At 35.8% G+C, this 21,355-nt stretch overlaps 1 pseudogene; it reads left to right on the top strand.

Annotated features, from left to right (window-relative positions):
* Positions 1 to 261: 261 nt before the first annotated feature.
* Positions 262 to 21,114, top strand: LOC121482610 (annotated as a pseudogene).
* The last annotated feature ends 241 nt before the right edge of the window (positions 21,115 to 21,355 follow it).

Raw genomic sequence — 21,355 nt, 5'->3', positions numbered from 1 at the left:
TTGCTCTTTAAAACCACATTTTTTTTCTGTGCCCCAGGGCAGATGAATCTACTCAGGGTCTCTCAATACTATCCTTCTCCACTGCATTTCCAGTTTGAAATGTCAGGGGTGGATATCCCTTTCATTACAACATCTCCATCTGTCTTGTTCTCTATATGTTCTTTTTTTTTTATCTTTTGTTGTGCAGAAGCTGTTCAGTCAGCCCTCAGTTTTTCTTCAGGAAAAATTGCTCCATAAATAGTTGTAGATTTGGTATGTGCCATGGAGGAGGTGAGTTCAGGGTCCTTCTATGTCACCATCTTGAACCAGAACTCCTTTATAATTCTTACAGCCATCCTAGTGGAGGTAAAATGCCATCTCATTGCAGTTTTGATTTACAGTTCCCTAATGCCTAAGGATGCTAAGCATCTTTTTGTGTGCTTATTGGCAACGTGTATATCTTTGAAGAAATATCTATTCAGGTCCTTTGCCCATTGTTTACTGGGTTTTCTTTTTATTGTTGAATTTTAAGAGTCCTTTTATATTCTGGATACTAAACACATCAGATAGGTGATTTATAAATATTTTCTCCCCTTCTATGGGTTGTATTTTCAATTTTTTGATTGTCCTCTGATACACAGAAGTTTTTAATTTTGATGAAGTCTAATTCATCTATTTTTTCTTTTATTGCTTGTATTCTTTGCATTATATTTAAGAAACAATGTCAAACTCAAGTTCATGAATATTTACCCCTATGGTTTATTCTAAGAATTTTATGTTTAGTTCTTTGATTGTGTTGTTAATTTTTGTATGTAGTTTGAAGAATATGCCACTTCATTATTTTGCATGTGGCCATCCAGTTTTCACAGAATCATCTATTGAAGAGAATAGTCTTTCATTATTGAATAGTGTCGACACCTTGTTGAAGATCATTTAACCATAAATGTGAGGGTTTATTTCTGGACTCTACTGTATTCTATTGATCGATGTGTCTATTTCTGTGCTAGTACCACACTGCTTTGATTGGTGTAGCATCGTAATATGTTTTGAAATTGGGAAGTATGAATCCTTCACCTTTGTTCTTTCTCAAGGTTGTTTGGCTATTTGAGTACCTTGCAATTCCATATGAATTTTAGCATAAGCCTTTGCATTTCTGTGGAAAAAAGGCTTCTGGGATATTAATAGACATTTCATTTAATCTGTGGATTGCTTTGAGGAGTACTGTGATTTTTGCAATATTAAATCTTCCAGTTCATGAACACAGGATGTTTTCCATTTATTTAAGTCTTCTTTAATTTATTTCAGCATTGTTTTATAATTTTAACTGCATATATCTTGTATTTATTTGATAATAAATAAGTGCAATTTGGAATTTGATAATAATAAATGAAATTTATTCCTATATGTTTCATTCTTTTTTGATGCTATTTTAAGTGGAATTTTAAAATAATTTCCTTTTAGGTCATTCACTGCGAGTACACAGATGTTCAAATAATGTTTGTGTTGATCTTTAACCCTACAACTTTGCTGAATTCCATTTGAGTCTTTACTATGCCCTCTATCTGCTGAGATAGTCTTTTTCTTTCCTGTGGCTTTTTTGGATAATTTGTTTCAAATATGTTCATAATTGCTTATTGAAACATATTTAAGACAGCTACTCTAAAACTTTTATCAGATTATCCTGGTATTTCTGTTATCTTCGTGTTGACATCTATTCATTGTATTATTTTATTTAGTCATCTTCTTCTTGATTCTTTTTACAAGTCATTTTTTAAAGAGTTTATTTATTTATTTATTTATTTATTTATTTATTTATTTATTTATTTATGAGAGACACACAGAGAGAGGCAGAGACACAAGCAGAGGGAGAAGCAGGCTCCACACAGGGAGCCCGACGTGGGACTTGATCCTGGGTCTCCAGGATCAGGCCCTGGGCCAAAGGCAGCACCAAACTGCTGAGCCACCCAGGCTGCCCTACAAGTCACTTCTTAAAAAGATTTATTTATTTGAGAGAGAAATAGAGTATGAGTAGGGGGAAGGGCAGAAGGAGAGAATCTCAAGAAGATTCTCTGCTGAGTGTGGCTTGATCCCATGACCCATGAGATCATGACCTGAGCTAAAATCACAAGTCAGACAGTTAAACTATTGAGCCACCCAGGCACCCCTGCAAGTGACTTTTGACTGAAACCTGAATTTGGGGTATTATATTATAGGCTCTGCTTCCTATTTAAATCTTCTACTTCAGCTGGCCTCCTCTAATATCACTCCACTGGAGGAAGTGGGAATGCCACTTCATAACTTCCAGGTGGAAATAGAAGTCATTTCCCTACTTGGTCTTTTATAATGCCCAAGAGGGAGCTCTTCATTACTGCTGTAAGAAGGTAAAGTTTTGTCTTCCCATTAGGCCTACAGTGATAGCTCTCTGAATGGGAGGATTAGGTGTTCCTTATTACTGCTTTTCCCAAGTGATATCCACTAACAACACCAGATGATAGCTTTCTTACCATTGGGTGGTGGTAAAAGTCTTGACTCTTCTCTAAATCCTTTCTGACACTACCCTAAGTGAGGAGGAGAAATGGTTCCTTTTCACTGTTAGATGGAGGAGAAGTCCAGGTTCTCCACATGGTCTCCACTGACATTGAGGTGGGAGAGTCAGCAGGTGGTAGGCAGGAGGAGACTCATTTCTTCCCAGCAAGGATGAAGTCTCCGCTCGTTGCTTGGCCTTCTGCGATCACACACTACCAGGGGTTTTGAGGCACTTCATTATAGTCTGGATATCATGGAAAACTTGGTTTTCTACTTGGCCTTTCCTAGTGTATATGTGACCATAGCTTTTTCCTGTGGCATTTGGCTAGAAGAGAGTGTTTATTGTCTAAAAGTTTTCTGTCTGGCTAGGCTGCCTCTCTCCTGGTCCTCTGGCTAGAGAAAGCTATATAATATATATATATATATATATATATATATATATATATATATATATATATAATTTGCCCAGGCCCATTGGCATTTCTGGCTCCTCCAGCACTTAGTCTGGAATATAAGAGGCAAAAAATAAACCTAGAGAACTCACCATCATGATATTCTTCAAATCCTGAGGTATCTAATTGGTCTGATTTCTGTCTTCCTTATGTGTGTGTGTACACTATACACATACAATATGTATATACATATACAACTATATATATTACATATATAAAGTTGAACTTAATGGAAGGTAGAAGAAATAGAGAACAATATATCCATTATACCTCCTCGGAAAAATAAGTCTCTGAAGAGGCTTAATTTTTTTATTTTTTATTTTTTGGATGATTTCTGGGAATTTATTTTTTTATAATAAATTTATTTTTTATTGGTGTTCAATTTGCCAACATACAGAATAACACCCAGTGCTCATCCCGTAAAGTGCCCCCCTTAGTGCCTGTCACCCATTCACCCCCACCGCCCGCCCTCCTCCCCTTCCACCACCCCTAGTTCATTTCCCAGAGTTAGGAGTCTTTATGTTCTGTCTCCCTTTCTGATATTTCCTACCCATTTCTTCTCCCTTCCCTTCTATTCCCTTTCACTATTATTTATATTCCCCAAATGAATGAGAACATATAATGTTTGTCCTTCTCCGATTGACTTACTTCACTCAGCATAATACCCTCCAGTTCCATCCACATTGAAGCAAATGGTGGGTATTTGTCGTTTCTAATGGCTGAGTAATATTCCATTGTATACATAAACCACATCTTCTTTATCCATTCATCATTGGATAGACACCGACGCTCCTTCCACAGTTTGGCTATTGTGGACATTGCTGCTATAAATATCAGGGTGCAGGTGTCCCAGAATTTCATTGCATCTGTATCTCTGGGGTAAATCCCCAACACTGCAATTGCTGGGTCGTAGGGCAGGTCTACTTTTAACTCTTTGAGGAACCTCCACACAGTTTTCCAGAGTGGCTTCATCAGTTCACATTCCCACCAACAGTGTAAGAGGGTTCCCTTTTCTCCGCATCCTCTCCAACATTTGTGGTTTCCTGCCTTGTTAATTTTCCCCATTCTCACTGGTGTGAGGTGGTATCTCATTGTGGTTTGATTTGTATTTCCCTGATGGCAAGTGATGTAGAGCATTTTCTCATGTGCATGTTGGCCATGTCTATGTCTTCCTCTGTGAAGAGGCTTTAGAACAAATATCTGTAGACTCTTTCTTAAGAAATTTTCATTTTATTCTCACCATATACTCATAATGGAAGGGAAATAATTCTCAAGTATTAGAGATAAGGAAATGGAGACACGAAGTGTTAGACACTTGCCCATACCAAGTAGTGATTTATAATCAAATACAAGGACTGAGCACAATTTTTCTGACCAATAACTTACAGTATTTCTATTAGATCACAATTGATAATCCAAGCAAACTCTAGTCTTTTATGTACAGATAAATTATTTCATTGTAATAACAATGTCTGCATGCTATAACATACTATGGCAACATTGAGAATTCTTGAAGACCTAGAGAAACTTCAGCCATGGGCAACCTCAACCCATGTGTTATGATCAGATGGGATATAGCTTGGGTTCAGTAACATCTATTTCAGGGATCCATGTTACTAACATCAGGTAAATGACTTAAGGTAAATTTTCTGGTAGGAATTCCTAGTTAGTATATATTTTCCAAATATGGTTCCTGGGGGCAAGTACATATCTTCAACCACAGGTAAATTTATAAATGTAAAGGTGAAAGTGGTCCCAGCTTTTTAAACGAATCCTGCTGCTTCTTAGAGCTAGAAAGCTGAAAGTTTTCCATCTGTGCTGGATGGAGAGAGCAAAATGAAACAGTAGCAATTAGATGTAGACAGATTGCATCTTGTTATATGACTTCTCAAACTTCCAAAGTTATCCATTATGATATGGGCTGTTTCTTTGGGTAGTGAGTCTTTATTACTGGATAACTTCAAGCCAAGGTATACTGTAGAATTGATTCTTGCACTCAGTGGGCACTTGGTCTAGATGAGTTTAGAAATCTTGACTTACTTTAAGTTTCTATCATGACTTCTTGGGTAAAATCAATTCGGCAATATCCTTTCTCTCCATGTTAGTCTGTTCAGATTGCCATCATAAAACACCATCAACTGGGTGACATAAACAACAGAAATTTATTTTCTCACAACTCTAGCAGTCTAAAATCAGGGTGCCAGCACGGTCAGATTCTGATGAGGGCTCTCTTCCTGGTTTGTAGACGGTCACCTTCTCACTGTCTGCGCATGGCCTTTTCTCCATGCATGTGCCAGGAGAGATAGGATTTCTTTTACTTACTCTTTTTTTAAAAAATATTTTATTTATTTGTTCATGAGAAACCCACAGGGACAGAGAGAGGCAGAGACTTAGGCAAAGGGAGAAGCAGGCCCCATGCAGGGAGCCCGATGTGGGACTCTATCCCGGGACTCTGGGATCATGCCCTGAGCCAAAGGCAGACTCTCAACCGCTGAGCCACCCAGGTGTCCCATACTTCTTCTTTTTTATAAGGACCACCCTTGTGACCTCTTCTAATCTCCTAAAAGCTCTATTTCCAAATATAGTCATGTTAGGGATTAGGACTTCAACATATGAATTTTGGGGCACATAACTGAGTCCGTAGGTCTCTATCTGATTCCTGCTCAAGTTGTGCATGTGTGTGTGTGTGTGTGTAGGGGTGTCTGTGTGTCTGTGTGTATTCAAAACAATTCACTAGGATACAAGGTTACGGAGCTTATTACTTGACTGTCTGATCCATCTATGTAGTTCTCAAAGTGACTTGGTATAGTGCTTTTCACATAGTAGGTTCTCAATATATGTTGAATAAATGAATGAAGCACTTACACAGGTGGAATGAGATATTTTAGCACTAACAGACAAACACTGTTTCTTTCAAAGGTTTAGTGCTCACTAAAATGTCCCAACTCCAGAACATGGGTTCCAAAGTTCTTTATAGGGGATCCCTGAGTGGCTCAGTGGCTTAGCGCCTGCCTTAGGCTCAGGGAGTAATCCTGGAGTCCCAGGATCGAGTCCCACATGGGGCTCCCTGCATGGGGCCTGCTTCTCCCTCTACCTGTCTCTCTCTCTCTCTCTCTCTTTCTCTCTGTTTCTCATGAATACATAAATAAAATCTTTAAAAAGTTCTTTATAATCTAGTTCCTCCCCACATTTTCTGCTTCATCTCCCCACTTTCGATTCCTATCACCCAGAATCCAGCCACACCAAATTTCTTGCACTTCTCTGAACACATTAATTTCTTTCATACCTACAAACTTCTGCCTGTTCACAAACCCCTTTTCTCAAAATTGTCTTTCTTATCTTTTCACCAGGCAACCCCTTAAGGACTCAATTCAAATGTCACAATCTTCATGAAGACTTTTCGGATTCCTCAAGAAAAAAATAACTTATTTGGTGATTCCACAGAATTGTATTCATGCCTCTATATTAGCCCTTTTCACATAGCCTTGTAGTTACTTATATCTGTTGCCCCCAGCAGACAGCAAACTACTCAAGGACAGAAACCGTCATCTCTTCGTATGCCTAGCATGTACTAAATAGTACATAGTGGGTGTTCAGTAAATGTTGGAAACATATGTGCTTTTGAGCTGCACAATCTGATATTACCTTGGATACTCTTTTTATTTAGAAATGAAGTTTAGTTTTATTTAAGTTATCAATCGTATGAAAATAAGATAAATGGCAGAATGAGGCATGTGATCTTGCATTTATTTTAGATAGATAGATGATAGATAGATAGATAGATAGATAGATAGATAGATAGATAGATAGATGATAGATTATTTATAGGAAATTTTATGACATATGGAGATGGCTATGCCTGAAAAACTAGTAAATTTGATGTGTCAAAAGTTGAATAGCCCAACGAAATGCGTGTACATGCATACATAAATACTCATAGTTGTAATTTTCTTTTTCTGATTCAACATGATTTTGATTTTGGCATGTAGCCTAGTAAATTAATTGAATTAATACACACTACATCTAGAGAAAGGTAGTTAATTCAACTTTCCAGTTGAAATATTAAATCTGTGCATTTTTTCTAGACAGTCTCTATGTGGGCATATGTGAATAAGATCTGTTCCTACATTTCAGATGTGGTCATTTGGTAAAATTAGTTACTGAAGATGTTTTTCATCAAATTTTAAATTTCTAATATCAGTCCTGTAATCAAGATTGAGAGATATGGAACATTAAGGGAGCAGAGATTAAAGAGGATTTGGCATGGTTTTATATGCAGAAAAAAAGGAGATCCCCCCCAAAAAAGATGAAAGAAATAGTTATCACTACATCTCTATCTACAAGAATTTGTCCGTGTGGACTAAATGAAAATTGGAACAATATTTTGGCCGATATAGGCTGGAATAGGAGAATTATCTTTCTAGTCTCTATGCTCTAGATAAATGTTTCTCAGTATGGTCCCTGTACCAGCAGCATTGATATCACCTGATAGCTTAATAGACACTCAAATTCTTGGGTCCCACCAAAGATATGCTGAATCAGAAATTCTTGGAGCAGGGCTTAGCAGTCTGTGTTTCGAACAAACCCTGCAGGTGATTCTGATTGAATTCAAGTTTGAGAATGAAGTACTGCTGTACATTTCTGGACTTTGTAAATTTCCTGGATAATCACCTATCTTTCTTCCTCATTTTTTCCTTTATGGGGTTAATTATATATTGTTTTTTGGTGTTAACTATTATTGTTATATTATAAAGACTGTCCCAGCTCCCTTTGTCTATGTGCTTTATAATGCTTGTATTCCTCAGGTTGTCCAGAAGCCTCAGGTCATATTTCCATCCTTTGATCCTTAACTTGGCTCTTCATTCTTAGAATATAAACTTTATCTTCCCAGCTTTAAAAACCTGGAAAATATACACCCAGATAATAGAAATCACATACACTGTTTTCAGGGAGTGTGGAATGGGTGTGAGAATTAAGTCTTCCTAACTAAAAGTCCTGTTATCCCACTTCTGGGACTCTGTATTAGATATAATAAAACAAAGGTGGTGGTAAATATCTACAGTTTTTCATTATAACCCTGGTTGTCATACTGAAAAATCGGAGAGTTCTAATGTTTGTTTACAGGGATACAATCGTATAAATTATATTAAATTCATTTTAGTGAATATATATCTGCTAAAAAATTTCTTAGCTCAGTACGTACTCATATGGAAAGATGTGTTGTAAAGTGATAAAAGTAAAATCAAGGTGCAAAACAGTATTGTGTATACATTCTCATCACTTGGGAGAAAAAGACCATTTGAGTTTACAGCATAAACATATTTTACATTTAAAATATAAAAGAAAACACAATCTGTATTCATTGACAACAAATGATAATCACAATATGGTTTTAACTACAAAAAGAGTACATTACAAAAGAACATGCAGCAAGAACTTTTGAAATAATGTGCCTGTCTCAGTGGGGCTTGGGTTGCATGGGTGTATGCATTTGTTAAAACTTATTAAGTGGTACCACTAAAATTTGTGTATTTCAGTGGATGTGAATTTTATCTGTGAATGAAACTGGACCCCTCAGTTCACCATATACAAAAACCAACTTGAGATAGCCTTGAATGTAATGCCTGAAACCATAAAACTCCTACAAAAAAACAGGGGATAGGCTCCTCAACATTGGTTTTAGGAATGACTTTTTGGATTGATACCAAAAGCAAAGGAAACAAAAGCAAAATTGAACAAGTGGACTTACATCAAATTAAAAAGCTTCTGCTCATCAAAGGAAATCATGAATAAAATGAAAGGATAGCACAGAATGGATTAAAATATTTGCACACCATATGACTGATAAGGATTTAATATCTAAATTATATAACAAACCTATACAACTCAATATAAAAAAATTACCTAATTAAAATTGGTAAAAAGACATGGAAACAACCTAAATGTCCATTGACGGATGAGTGAAGTCGTGATATATACATATACATATACATATACGTATACATATATATAGTATATATAGTATATGCATATATAATACATATGTATTACATATTAACTATGTTATATATAATATATGTAAATATTATACACACATATATATTGTATATATATTTCAGTCCTAAAAAAATGAGGAAATTTTACCATTTAATGCAACAACTTAGATGGGCCTCGAGAGTATTATGTAAGTGAAATAAGTCAGAGAAAGACAAATATTGTATCATCTCACTTATATGTAAAATATAAAAGCAAAAAACCCCCACCAAACTCAGAGCAAAACAGATCAGATTTGTGATTACCAAAGGTGGAGGTATGGAATTGGAAAAAAAAATGGTCAAAAGGTACGAAATTCTAGTTATCAGACAAGTACTAGGAGTGAAATGTAGATTATGGTGGCTAAAGTTAACACTACTTTATGATATATTAGGAAAGTTGTTAAGAGAGTAGATCCTAGAGTTCACATCCCAAAGAGAAATTGTTACTCTTTTCTTTTTATTGTATCTATATGAGATGTTAGGTGTTAACTAAATCTATTGTGGTAACCATTTCACATTATATGTAAAATAAACCATCATATGTAAAATAAAACCATCATACTGCACACCTTAAACTCATACAGTGATATATGACAGTTATTTTTCAATTTAACTGGAAAAAATCGGGATACCTGGGTGGCTCAGCGGTTTGGCACCTGCCTTAGGCCCAGGGTGTGATCCCGGTATCTGGGATCAAGTCCCACATTAGGCTCCCTGCATAGAGCTTGCTTCTCCCTCTGCCTGTGTCTCTGCCTCTCTCTCTGTGTCTCTCATGAATAAATAAATAAAATCTTTTAAAAAATAAAAAATAAAAATAAGTAAACTGGAAAAAAATGTTCTTTAAATAGACATAAAAAAAAAACTTACTAATGTCCAACAGGTACATGAAAAGATGCCCAACATCACTCATCATTAGGGAAATGCAAATCAAAACCATAATGAGCTCTCATCTCATGCCTGTTAGGATGGCTATTATCAAAAAGACAAGAGATAATAAATACTGGTGAGGTTATAGAGATAAAGGAACACTTGTGCACTGTTGATGGGAATGTAAATTAGTGCAGCAACTATGGAAAACAGTATGGAGGTTCCTCCAGAAATTAAAAATAGAATTACTATATGACCCAGCTGTTCCACTTCTGGGTATATATCCAAATTAAACCAAATCAGTATCTTGAAAAGGTATCTGTACTCTGATCTTCACAGCAGCCTTATTCACAATAGCCAAGGCATGGAAACAACTTAGGTGTCTGCTCATCAATAGATAAAAGGACAGATAGATAAATAGATAGATAATGATAATAAGAATAAAGATAATGTGATATATATGCATATATATATGCATCACAGAATATTATTCAACCTTAATGAAGTGTGAAACCCTGTCATTTCTAACAACATGGATGAACTTGGAGTGAATTAGGTTAAATGAAATTAGCCAAAGACAAATACTACATGGTATCAGTTATATGTGGAATCTAAAAAAATAAAAGTTGAACTCACAGAAACAGAGAGAAGACAAGTGGTTGCCAGGGGCTGAGGGGTGGGGGAAATAGGGAGAAGTTGGTATCAGGGCACAAACTTTCAGTTATAAAATGTTTAAGGTCTTAGGATCTAATGTATAACATGGTGACTGTAGTTGGTGACAATGTGTCGTATAACTGTATAACTGAAATTTGCTAAATGGAACAGACAATGAGCAAGTCTCTTCCTGCTTCAGCCTTGCAGTCTCCTTCTAACACTTGCTACTGGCAGAGCCTGATGTGAATCCAGTTGTCAAATGTAGAAATGTAGTTTTCTGACTCCCAGCCTCAGCATCACAATGCATAGTATAGAAGAGTTGGTCTGAGTTAAGACACCATAACTCAATGACTGGCACATGTCATAAATGCTTCTCCTGAATCACCTCTTACCTTGTCCAATAGGAGCTCTTCCCTGCACCAGAGTGATCTTTTCTGTACAATTTTAATGTTTTACAAGATTCATGTATATTCAGCAAAAATAGATACCTCCATTTAAAAATTTAATTGATTTATTTTAATGATGACAGATGGTATAATTTAGTGGGGGGATGAGAGCTTTTCAACTTTTACTTGAATACCTCTGGAGTTCCCGCGCTACCTACTTTAAGAAACAGTCTGTTCACTCAGCATAATACCCTCCAGTTCCATCCACACAAACATTATATGTTCTCATTCATTTGGGGAATATAAATAATAGTGAAAGGGAATAGAAGGGAAGGGAGAAGAAATGTGTGGGAAATATCAGAAAAGGAGACAGAACATAAAGACTCCTAACTCTGGGAAAGGAACTAGGGGTGGTGGAAGGGGAGGAGTGCTGGGGGTGGGGGTGAATGGATGGCAGGCACTGAGGGGGAGAGTTGACGGGATGAGCACTGGGTGTTACTTTGTATGTTGGCAAATTGAACACCAATAAAAAATAAATTTATTATTAAATAAATAAATAAACACCATCCATTTACCTATAAAAAAGAAAAGAAACAGTCTGTTCTATTGCTGGAAAGGCTCTGATTGTAAGAATGATTTTGCTTATAACAAACTGAAATCTGTCCATCTCAATTTTTATGTTACTGGGAAAACACTGAACAAGATGGCATTCTACTACATAGTGATCCCATAGTATAAAGGAAACTTAGGCAACTAACTGTAGCACAAAGTGTTGATGATGACATAGACAGGGAGCACTAGTGATGGCTATAACAAGAGTTTTTGAAAAGAAGGCACAAAAACTTAGAAGGTATTTGACCCAGGCACTACCTGGAGTGAGAAATGATGAAGCCACAGAAACTCATCTGAGACCTTTCTGGGGTCCCCAGTTGTTCTCAGCTGGCCTGTGTGCATTATCTTGTAAGGGGCACTGTATTTCTGGTGATTCTGCATAACAGGAACACCACTTGATGGTGCACACTAGGCCTGAAATAAACAGCCATGCCACTAGAAATGCTCAGCAATCAGAAAACAATGAAATTCTAATCAAACTATCAAGATGTTGATAGTTTAGGTATATAATTTTATTATGCCTGAGATATATATTTAAGGAAAAATTCCCAAGTTTGCAGATGATGCTAAATGACACAGGAGCTGCTAGTTCTTCTCAATAACAGAATTCAACTAAAAATGATTGTGACTAATTTGGGGGAAATGCCCCTTACAGAAACAGGATAAAACTTAAAACGGAAAAATACAAGTTGTTACTTCTGGGACGGACTGACAACTAGGTACCTGCGTAAAAAGGAAAATAGTGAGTAGAATGAAAAGGATCAGAATTTACCAGAATCTTAAAAAAAAAAAAGAATTTACCAGAATCTATACCATAAAGTTCTTGTGGGGAAAGTATCCAACCAAAGCAGGCTAAAATTAAGATAAAATAGTTCTGGGAAATGAACTTTTACATTATAAATTTTCCAGAGCTCTCTCATTCACTTTCTCTCTCTGCCCTTTACCCATTTACTTATACCTCTCATTTTCCCAGAAAAATAGACATCTAATGACACATAAAATAAAATATAAGGTGAATTTTAAAAATAGCAAAGAAGAGAGAGAAACAAGTATTGGGATATAAAAAGGCTGGAATGGGGCTCAAAATGCAAGTTGTAAAGAAATATATTCTTCCTATTGGTGGAAAACAAATTTAGCTTTAAGCTTACTGGCTGCTAATTAAGAAGAGAAGAAAGAAAAAAAGCAGGCCAGCTACACAGATTAGAAGTGTATGGTGTGTCTAGTAGGCCACTATAGTACTAATATGTGGACAAAGTAGAAATGTGATTAAAGAAATTGAAATATCAGTCTTATGAGGAAAGGTTAAAGGAATTCAGACTATTTAGCTCAAAGAAGAGAAAGATAGTGAGTGACTTAGCTATTTTCAAATGTTTCAGTGGACTTTATGTGAGAGATTCAAAGCATTGGTTTCTGTGTCATAGAGAATAATAAGAGGAAGTGGACTTTAAATAACAATCTGATAAAAAGTTTACAACACACATAACAATAAGGATCCATATCCATAATGTATAAAGCACTTCTACAAATTGGTTAGAATACTTAATAACAACTTAATAGAAAAATGGCCAATGACATGAACATGTAGGTTACAGAAGAAGTACAAAAGACCGATACAAATGAAAAGATACTCAACCACACTAGCAATCAGAAAAAATGCAAATTATATTAGCATCATTTTTTTCCTTCATCAGACTGGAAAACTTCAAAAAAATGCTATTAACAATTGTTGAGAAAAATATGGGGAGATCACAGTCTGATAGTGGTATACTTTGGAGTATAATTTGGGAGTGTATATTAAAATGGGAAATGTGTATGTTCTGCAGCTCAGTTTTCTTGATTATTAAAGTAATTAGTGTTATTTGCTGTTACTCAGTTTGCTTCACTTTCTGGACATACAGTAGGATTGCACTCAGTGGCTCTCTTATGATTGCTTAGGACAGACGGTATGTCTAATTCTGGCCAATGAGTTGTTCTTTCTGTGACACGTGGGAAACCCTGAAGAGCTTGCTTTCCTTATGCTATGAAAACTGTCAATGTTCAAAATGGTGACTGCTCCAGCAGCTTGGGTCCCTAGGTCCAATGAGCAGAGCTCTCTAACCCTCAATGGACATGCATCTTGAGCAAGAAATAGTATCTTCTTTCAGTCATCAATCAATGTAAAGTGAAGTCAAAAAATTACTAGGTTAAAAACCATGCAAAATGATATACATAATATGATAACATTTATGTAAAAAGATAAAACCACAAAGTAATGTATGTATCCTCTATAGTTACACTTAATGTATATTATTGCCAATGCACAGAAAAGAGTAAAAAAGAATACACATCGTAACAGGCACACTCAAGATGGTGATTGCTTTGAGGACAGCACTGATTAGACCAGATTTGGGAATAGTGGTAAAAGAGGATTTAGCTTACTCTAATTTTTTTTAATTTTAAAAGAAGACTATATTAATTTTGAAAAAAAATTCAAAATGTTAAAATAATGTAGTGTAAGGAAGAATTTTTTGTGTGTAAGGGAAGAACTTGTTACCATTAGTTTTAAAATATCAATGGTGGGGGGCACCTGAGTAGCTCAGTCGGTTAAGCATCTGCCTTTGGCTCAGGTCATGATCCCGGGGTCATGGGATCAAGCCCCGTATTAGGCACCCTGCTCAATAGGGAGCCCACTTTTCCCTTTCCTTCTGCCACTCCCCCTGATTGTTCTCTCTCTGTGTCAAATAAATAAATAAAATCATTAAAAAATTTAAAATTCAGTAGAATGTAAACTCAGTGGAGAGTAAACTGGCCATATGTATCCATATAAAAATGCACACATCCCGTGATTCAGTATTCTAGAGGCACATGTGCATATAATGTATATACTAGGATGTTTGTTGCTGCACTGTTTGTAATAGGAAAAGACTGAAAAAAAAAAAAACTCTTAACATCCTTCAGTAGGGGATTGGCTAAATTAGTTGTTTTACATTTATACAGTGGAGTACCTGGCAGTAGTTTGAAAGAAAGAAGCAGTTCTATATTATTGATATGGAAAGATGTTCAAGATTGTTAAGTGAAATAAGCAATGTAGAGAATATTGTATATAGTATATAATCATTTATAGAAAGAAAATTTTAAAGATAACCTATCTGTAGCTCTTCTCTCCAAACCAACAAATACAGGAGCAGAATGATAACCTCACTGGACAAATTGTTCATCTTGTACAGAATAAGGAGGTGACAAAGGGCCTCAACATGCCTGTGAATTGGAAAGCATAGCCTATCCCAGCCAAAAAACATCAAAATAGTTTTTACTTTATCCTGAAACATTTAAAAGTATAATAATAGTAAAGAATGACTTTTGCAAGGATGCCTATACAGGACTAAACAAACCATGTCTGAGTAAGCAATGGCTACAGGGAGAAACAAGGTAAAAATGTAAGCATCAGAATCAACCAGGTAGTAGTAAAAAAAGGACCTGCATACAACTGGGAGATGCTGCAGGATCCCAAGGGTGAGGAGGACGATTTCAAGAGTATAGGTTCTACACTAGAGGAGACAATACAGGAGAATCTGGAACAGTGTTTTTAGAAGCCTTGTCCTGTGAAGGGGCAATTCATATGTAGGCAGCATCTAGGTAGTCTATACAAAGTCTAGGAAGATATCTTGATGTGGAACAATAGGCTACTTCATGAGGCTCACAAACATCCAGTCATTCTCTGGCCTTAGACACCCCCACCATTGCAGGTGAGGAAATGAATGCACAGACTGTGTGCTGTATAGAGTCAGATTGTGGCCTCTAGGTACAATTGTACACTAGGGTGCTCATTCGCAGGGACCCAGAGTCACTATTAGCTGAATGTAGGCAGCGTATTAAAAATATGAAAAAGGTCTCAAATAAGATTGAAATAAAAATGAAGACAAGCTGCCACCAGGCTCTCATGTCCATTTTTAAAGTTTTGCTTGTACTATTACCATTATTATGCAGTGATTCTTGATATACAGTCTTTGCCTTCAAGAGATTATTTTGTCTCCATCAGGGACTTTGCCCACAGTCTCATTCAATAGTCACAGTACACCTTCACATTTTGAAAGACTAGGTCCTTGGGATGCCTCGGTGGCTCAGTGGTTGAGTATCTGCCTTTGGCTCAAGTCGTGACTCTGGGGTCCTGGGATGAGTCTCACCATCAGGCTCCCTGCAAGGATCCTGCTTCTCCCTCTGCCTATGCCTTTGTCTCTCTCTCGGTGCCTCTCATGAATAAGTAAATAAAATCTTTTTTTAAAAAAATAAAGACTAGGTCCTTATGTAATCCAAAAAAATTGCCAAGATATTGTAATATGGTTTTCACTCAGATTTATCACAGCTATGAAGAAAGATAACACTAAAGATTTTGATAACCTATCTTCAAGCACAGTGGTAAGAGAAGATGCAATTTAAGGCTTTCTCTTAAAAAATGAAGCAATGAATAATGCCTAAAGATTTCAGTTACCTTTTGTGATCTGTTTTTCACACAGAAATGCAGTTGATAGTAATGATTATAAGATAATTTATCTGCTTTTAATTATTGATATGTTGTTTCTAGTCCTTCAAGATCAACTGCATTATCAATCATGACTACCCTAAAATAAAAATATGTTTTCAGACAAAAAATAATAGAATTTATTTTGTTGTATACAAAACATAGAAAAACATAAAGCTACTATCTTTTTATGTTTTCTCCAAAAGGTTCCATTTTCAGCAATATAAGAAACTGTGTGCCCAGAATGATCTTCCATCTGAAAACAACAAAAATAATAGTCAAATACTTTTAGTGACTTTTGGGGTCTGGAAAAAAAGGTGAAGAATAGTTTGGCTAAGTATTTAAAAATATGCCTTCCATATAGAATTGCTGAATAGCTGTACTGTACACCTGAAATTAATATAACACTGTATATTAACTATACTGGAATTAAAATTTAAAAACTCTAAAAAATGGCTTCCCAGAAAGCTAAATAGAACACTGAAGCTTTCATCTTGATAATATTCACTAAATTGGGTAGAATTAAACATTACTTTTTACATATTTAAAGGATGCAGGGAACAGAATACAAAGCCCAGGGACTCGTCAGGTGTGGAATCACCAAGAGGTCCTTATACAAATTTTGAACCCCCAGTTTCTGAGGTCATTTAAGAGTAATCTAGAAAGAAATCTGCCTTTTCAATAACCAAAAGGAATATATTGCCTATCTTGAGCCTTGAAGCTGAACAATCATGGAAAAATAAAAGAGAATATAGAGGGGGAAACCACCTTACATAAAAAGAAGCAAGAATAAGAATTACATTGACTTCTTTACAGAAACTATATAGGAAGAAGAAAGTGGATTAAAATATTAAAGTGTTAAAAAAAAAACAAATCATTAACCCAGAATTCTGTGAACCCAGTGAAATGATTCTTCAAAAGTGAGAGTAATACTTTCTCAGACAAAACAAAATTGAGGGAATTTGTTACTAATAAATCTGTCTAGCAAGAAACGTTTCTAAAAGTTCTTCAGAAAGAAGAAAGATTATATGAATCAAAAATTCAGATTTATGCTATGAAAGGAAAAACATTAGAGGAGCATTAGGAATATATGAAGGTAAAATAAAATCTTTTATTTCTCTTATATTCAATCAAACAGGTAACATTTTGTTCAAAATAGTTGCAACAATGCATTCAGTGATATAACTCATCGATAGTGAAATGAATGACAACAATGCTATGAGGGATAATAGGGAGGAAATAGGAATACTTTGTTATAAGCTACTTGTACTATCCATGTAGTAATGGACTATTATTTGAAAGTAGACTTGAATTAATTATAAATGTATATTGTAAATGAGTGGACAACCACTTAAAACAGAAATGCAATTGATATGCTAAGAAAGTAGAAAAAATGAAATCCCGTAAAATACTCAAATCCAAAGACAGAAAAAGAGTAGAAGACCAGAAAAAAATAATAAATAAAAAAGGCAATTAATAGAAAATAATAGGGACTCCTGGGTGGCTCAGTGGTTAGGTGTCTGCCTTTGGCTCAGGGCGTGATTCCAGGATCCAGGATTGAGTCCCACATCGGGCTCCCTGCATGGAGCCTGCTTCTCCCTCTGCTTATGTCTCTGCTTCTCTCTCTTCTCTCTCTGTGTCTCTCATGAATAAATAAATAAAATCTTTTAAAAAATAGAAAATAACAAATGGTGGTTGCTGTTACTACAACTATATCAACAATCACTTTAAATGTCAATAGATTAAATATACCAGTTAACGACAGAGACTGTCAAAATGGATAAAAAAAAAAAACAAGACCAACTGTATGCTGTCTACAAAAAAAAAAGACACTTTAAATGTAAAGACATATATAGATTAAAGGTAAAGGGACAGAGAAAGATATAACATGCCAACAGTAATCAAGAGAAAGCTAGAGTGGCTTTGTTAATATCAGACAAAGACTTCAAACAAGGAAAATTATTAGGGATAGAGAAGGGCATTACATAATGATAAAAGTTCAATTCTCCAGGAAGACATAGCAATCCTTAATGTGTATGCATTAATGTGTCTGCATAATGCATATAGCAGTGTCTAAATATGTGAGGCAAATCTGATAGAACTTCAAGGAGAAATAGATGAATCCACTATTATAGCTGGAGACTTCAACACTCCTCTACCAATAATTCATGATCCAGGGGCACCTGGCTGGCTCAGTCAGTAGAGCATGACTCTTGATCTTAGAGTTTTAAGTTTGAGCTCCACACTAGGGGTGTAGATTACTTAAAAATAAAAATAAAAATAAAATGAACAGATGCAACATGCTGAAAATTAATGACATTGTTGAATTGAACTGTACCAACAGTTAACTGGATCTAACTGATATCTATAGAATACATTATCTAACAACAGCAGAATGCACACCCTTCTCAAATTCATACAAAACATTCACCAATATGGACCATAGTCTTGGCCATAAAACACAGCTTAACAAAGTTAAAAGAAGAAAAGCCATACAGTATATGCTCTCAAACTACAATGGAATTAAACCAGAAATAAATAAGAAAGAGATGACTGAAAAAAATACAACATGCTTCTAAATAACATGTGGTTCAAAGAAGTCTCATGAGAAATTAAAACATATTTTGACTGATGAATGGATAAAGAAGTTGTGGTATATATATATCTACAATGCAATATTGCCCAGCCATAAAAAGAATGAAATCTTACCATTTGCAATGACATAGAGAGAGTTAGAGTACATTATGCTAAGTGAAATAACTCAAAGAAAAACAAATACCATATGATTTCACCCATGTGGAATTGAAGAAACAAAACAGAAGAACATAGGGGGAAAAAGAGAGAGAGAGGCAAACCATAAAACAGACTCTTAACAATAGAGAACAAACTGAAGTTTGCTGAAAGGGAAATGGGCAGGGAGATGAGCTAAGTGGATGATGGGTATTGGGAAGGGCACTTGTGATGAGCACTGGGTATTATATGTAAGTGATGAATTACTGAATTCTACTTCTGAAACTAATATTACACTATTGGTTAACTAATTGGGTTTTAAGTAAACACTAGATCCTACAAAAATATTTTAAACCAATTTAAAAATAAAATGATAAAAAATAAAAAATAAAAAAATAAAAATAAAATGATAAAATATGTGGTATGCAGAAAAAGCAGTAATTAGAGGGAAATTTATTGCATTGGATATTAGAGAATAAGGACTTCAAATCGATAATTTAAGCTTCCACTTTAGGAAATGAGAAAAGGAGAACAAATGTTAAAATAAAAGAACAAGATAAATACAAAATTAGCAGAAGAAATAATAAAAAGTAGAGCAGAAATCAATAAAATTGAAAACAAAAAATCAGTAGAGAAAAATCAACAAATCCAAAAGTTCGTTCTTTGAAGAGGTCAATAAAACAGATGAATTTGTAGTTAGGTTAAGTAAGTAAAAAAAGAGAACAGACACAAATTTGCTAAAACTAGAAATGAAAGAAGGACCATCACTACTGATCCCACAGACATTAAAAGGATAATAAAAGAATAATAAGAACAACTCTCTGTTCCCAAATTAGATAACTTAGTTGAAATGGAACAATTCCTTGAAAGACTCAATTTACCAAAACTCACAAAAGAAGAAATAGACAATCTTAATCAGTCTGCATCTATTTAAAAAATTAAATCGATAATTAATGACATGACAAAACAGAAAGCAATAGGCTGAGATGGTGAATTCTACCAATGTAAAATCTACCACACATTTAAGGAAATTATACTAAATCCATATAAGCTTATCTAGAAAATAGAAGTTGAGGTGATCCTTCCTAACTCATTCTGAGGCTGGCATTACCCTAATACCAGAACCAAATATATTACAAGAAAGAGCAACTACAGACCAGTGTCTCTCATGAACATAGATGAAAAAATCCTTGGGAAAATATGAGCAAATTGAATACAAAAATGTATAAAGAGAATTATACATCATGACATTGTGGGATTTATTCCAGATATGCAGGGCTGGTGTGACATCTGAAAGTCAATTAATGTAGTCCATCACAACAAGCTAAACAATAAAAATCTTATGGTCGTATGAAAAGATACAGAAAAAGCATTTGGCAAGCTTTCTGCTCTTCCCATTTAACAGATAGATGCATTTTCTTGTGCAATGCCAGCCACATCCCTGAAACATGATAATGAAGGTTGAGTAAATGGATTTGCCTATATTGTGTGCTTGGCAAGGTGGATAATGCCTCTATCAATGACTCCATTGATTTCAATTACATGAGCTACATGTTCTAGTATGATTCCATCTACGGCAAATTCAATGGTACAGGCAAGGCTGAGAATAGGAAACTTGTCATCAATGAAAAACCTATCGCCATCTCCTGAGAGTGAGCTCCGGCCGGCATCAGCACCCAAGTGATGTGGATGCTGAATGCATTGTGGAGCCCACTGGAGTCTTCACTACCATGGAGATGGCTGGGGAGTCACTTGAAGGTAGGGCTAAAAGGGTCATCATCTCTGTCCCTTCTGCTAATGTCTGCATGTTTGTGATGCGCATGGACCATGAAAAGTATGACAACTCCCCAAGATTGTCAGCAATGACCCCTGCACAACCAATTGCTTGGCCTCTCTGGCCACAATCATCCATAACAACATTTGCATCATGGAGGGACTCATGATGACAGTCCATGCCATCATTTCCATGCAAAAGGTTATGGATGGCCCCTCTGAAAAGCTGTGGTGTGATGGCCAAGGGGCTGCCCTCAACATTATTCCTGCTTCTTTCTACTGGTGCTGCCAAGGCTGTGAGCGAGGTTATTCCTGAGCTGAATGGGAAGCTCACTGGCATGGCCTTACATGTACCCATCCCCAGTGTAAGAGTCATAGATATGACCTGCTGTGTGGAGAAAGCTTCCAAATACAATGCCATCAAGAATGTGGGCCACCTCAAGAACATCTTGGGCTACACCGAGACTTTAACAGTGATGCTGGGGCTGCCATTGCTCTCAATAATCATTTTATCTATAGCTCATTTCTTAGTATGACAATGAATTTGGCTACAGGAACCAGGTGTTGGACTTTTTACGGTCCACATGGCCTCCAAGGAGTAAGAGACCCCTGGACTACCAGACCCAGTGAAAGAAAGCACAAGAGGAAGAGAATTCTTCGGTTACTGGAGACTCCTAGCCCCAACTCATCCCTCAACACATTGAGACTCTCACAACCTCAATACAGTTTCAATCCCAGATCCCCTGTAGAAAAGGAGAAGCTTACAGAGCCCTACCTTGTCATGTATTATCAATAAAGTACACTGTACCCAGCCAAAAAAAAAAGAAAAAGCATTTGATAAAA

This window comes from Vulpes lagopus, chromosome X (assembly GCF_018345385.1).
Source record: "Vulpes lagopus strain Blue_001 chromosome X, ASM1834538v1, whole genome shotgun sequence".
NCBI classification, from domain to species: Eukaryota; Metazoa; Chordata; class Mammalia; order Carnivora; family Canidae; genus Vulpes; species Vulpes lagopus.
This window is presented reverse-complemented; position numbering and strand designations above follow the sequence as displayed.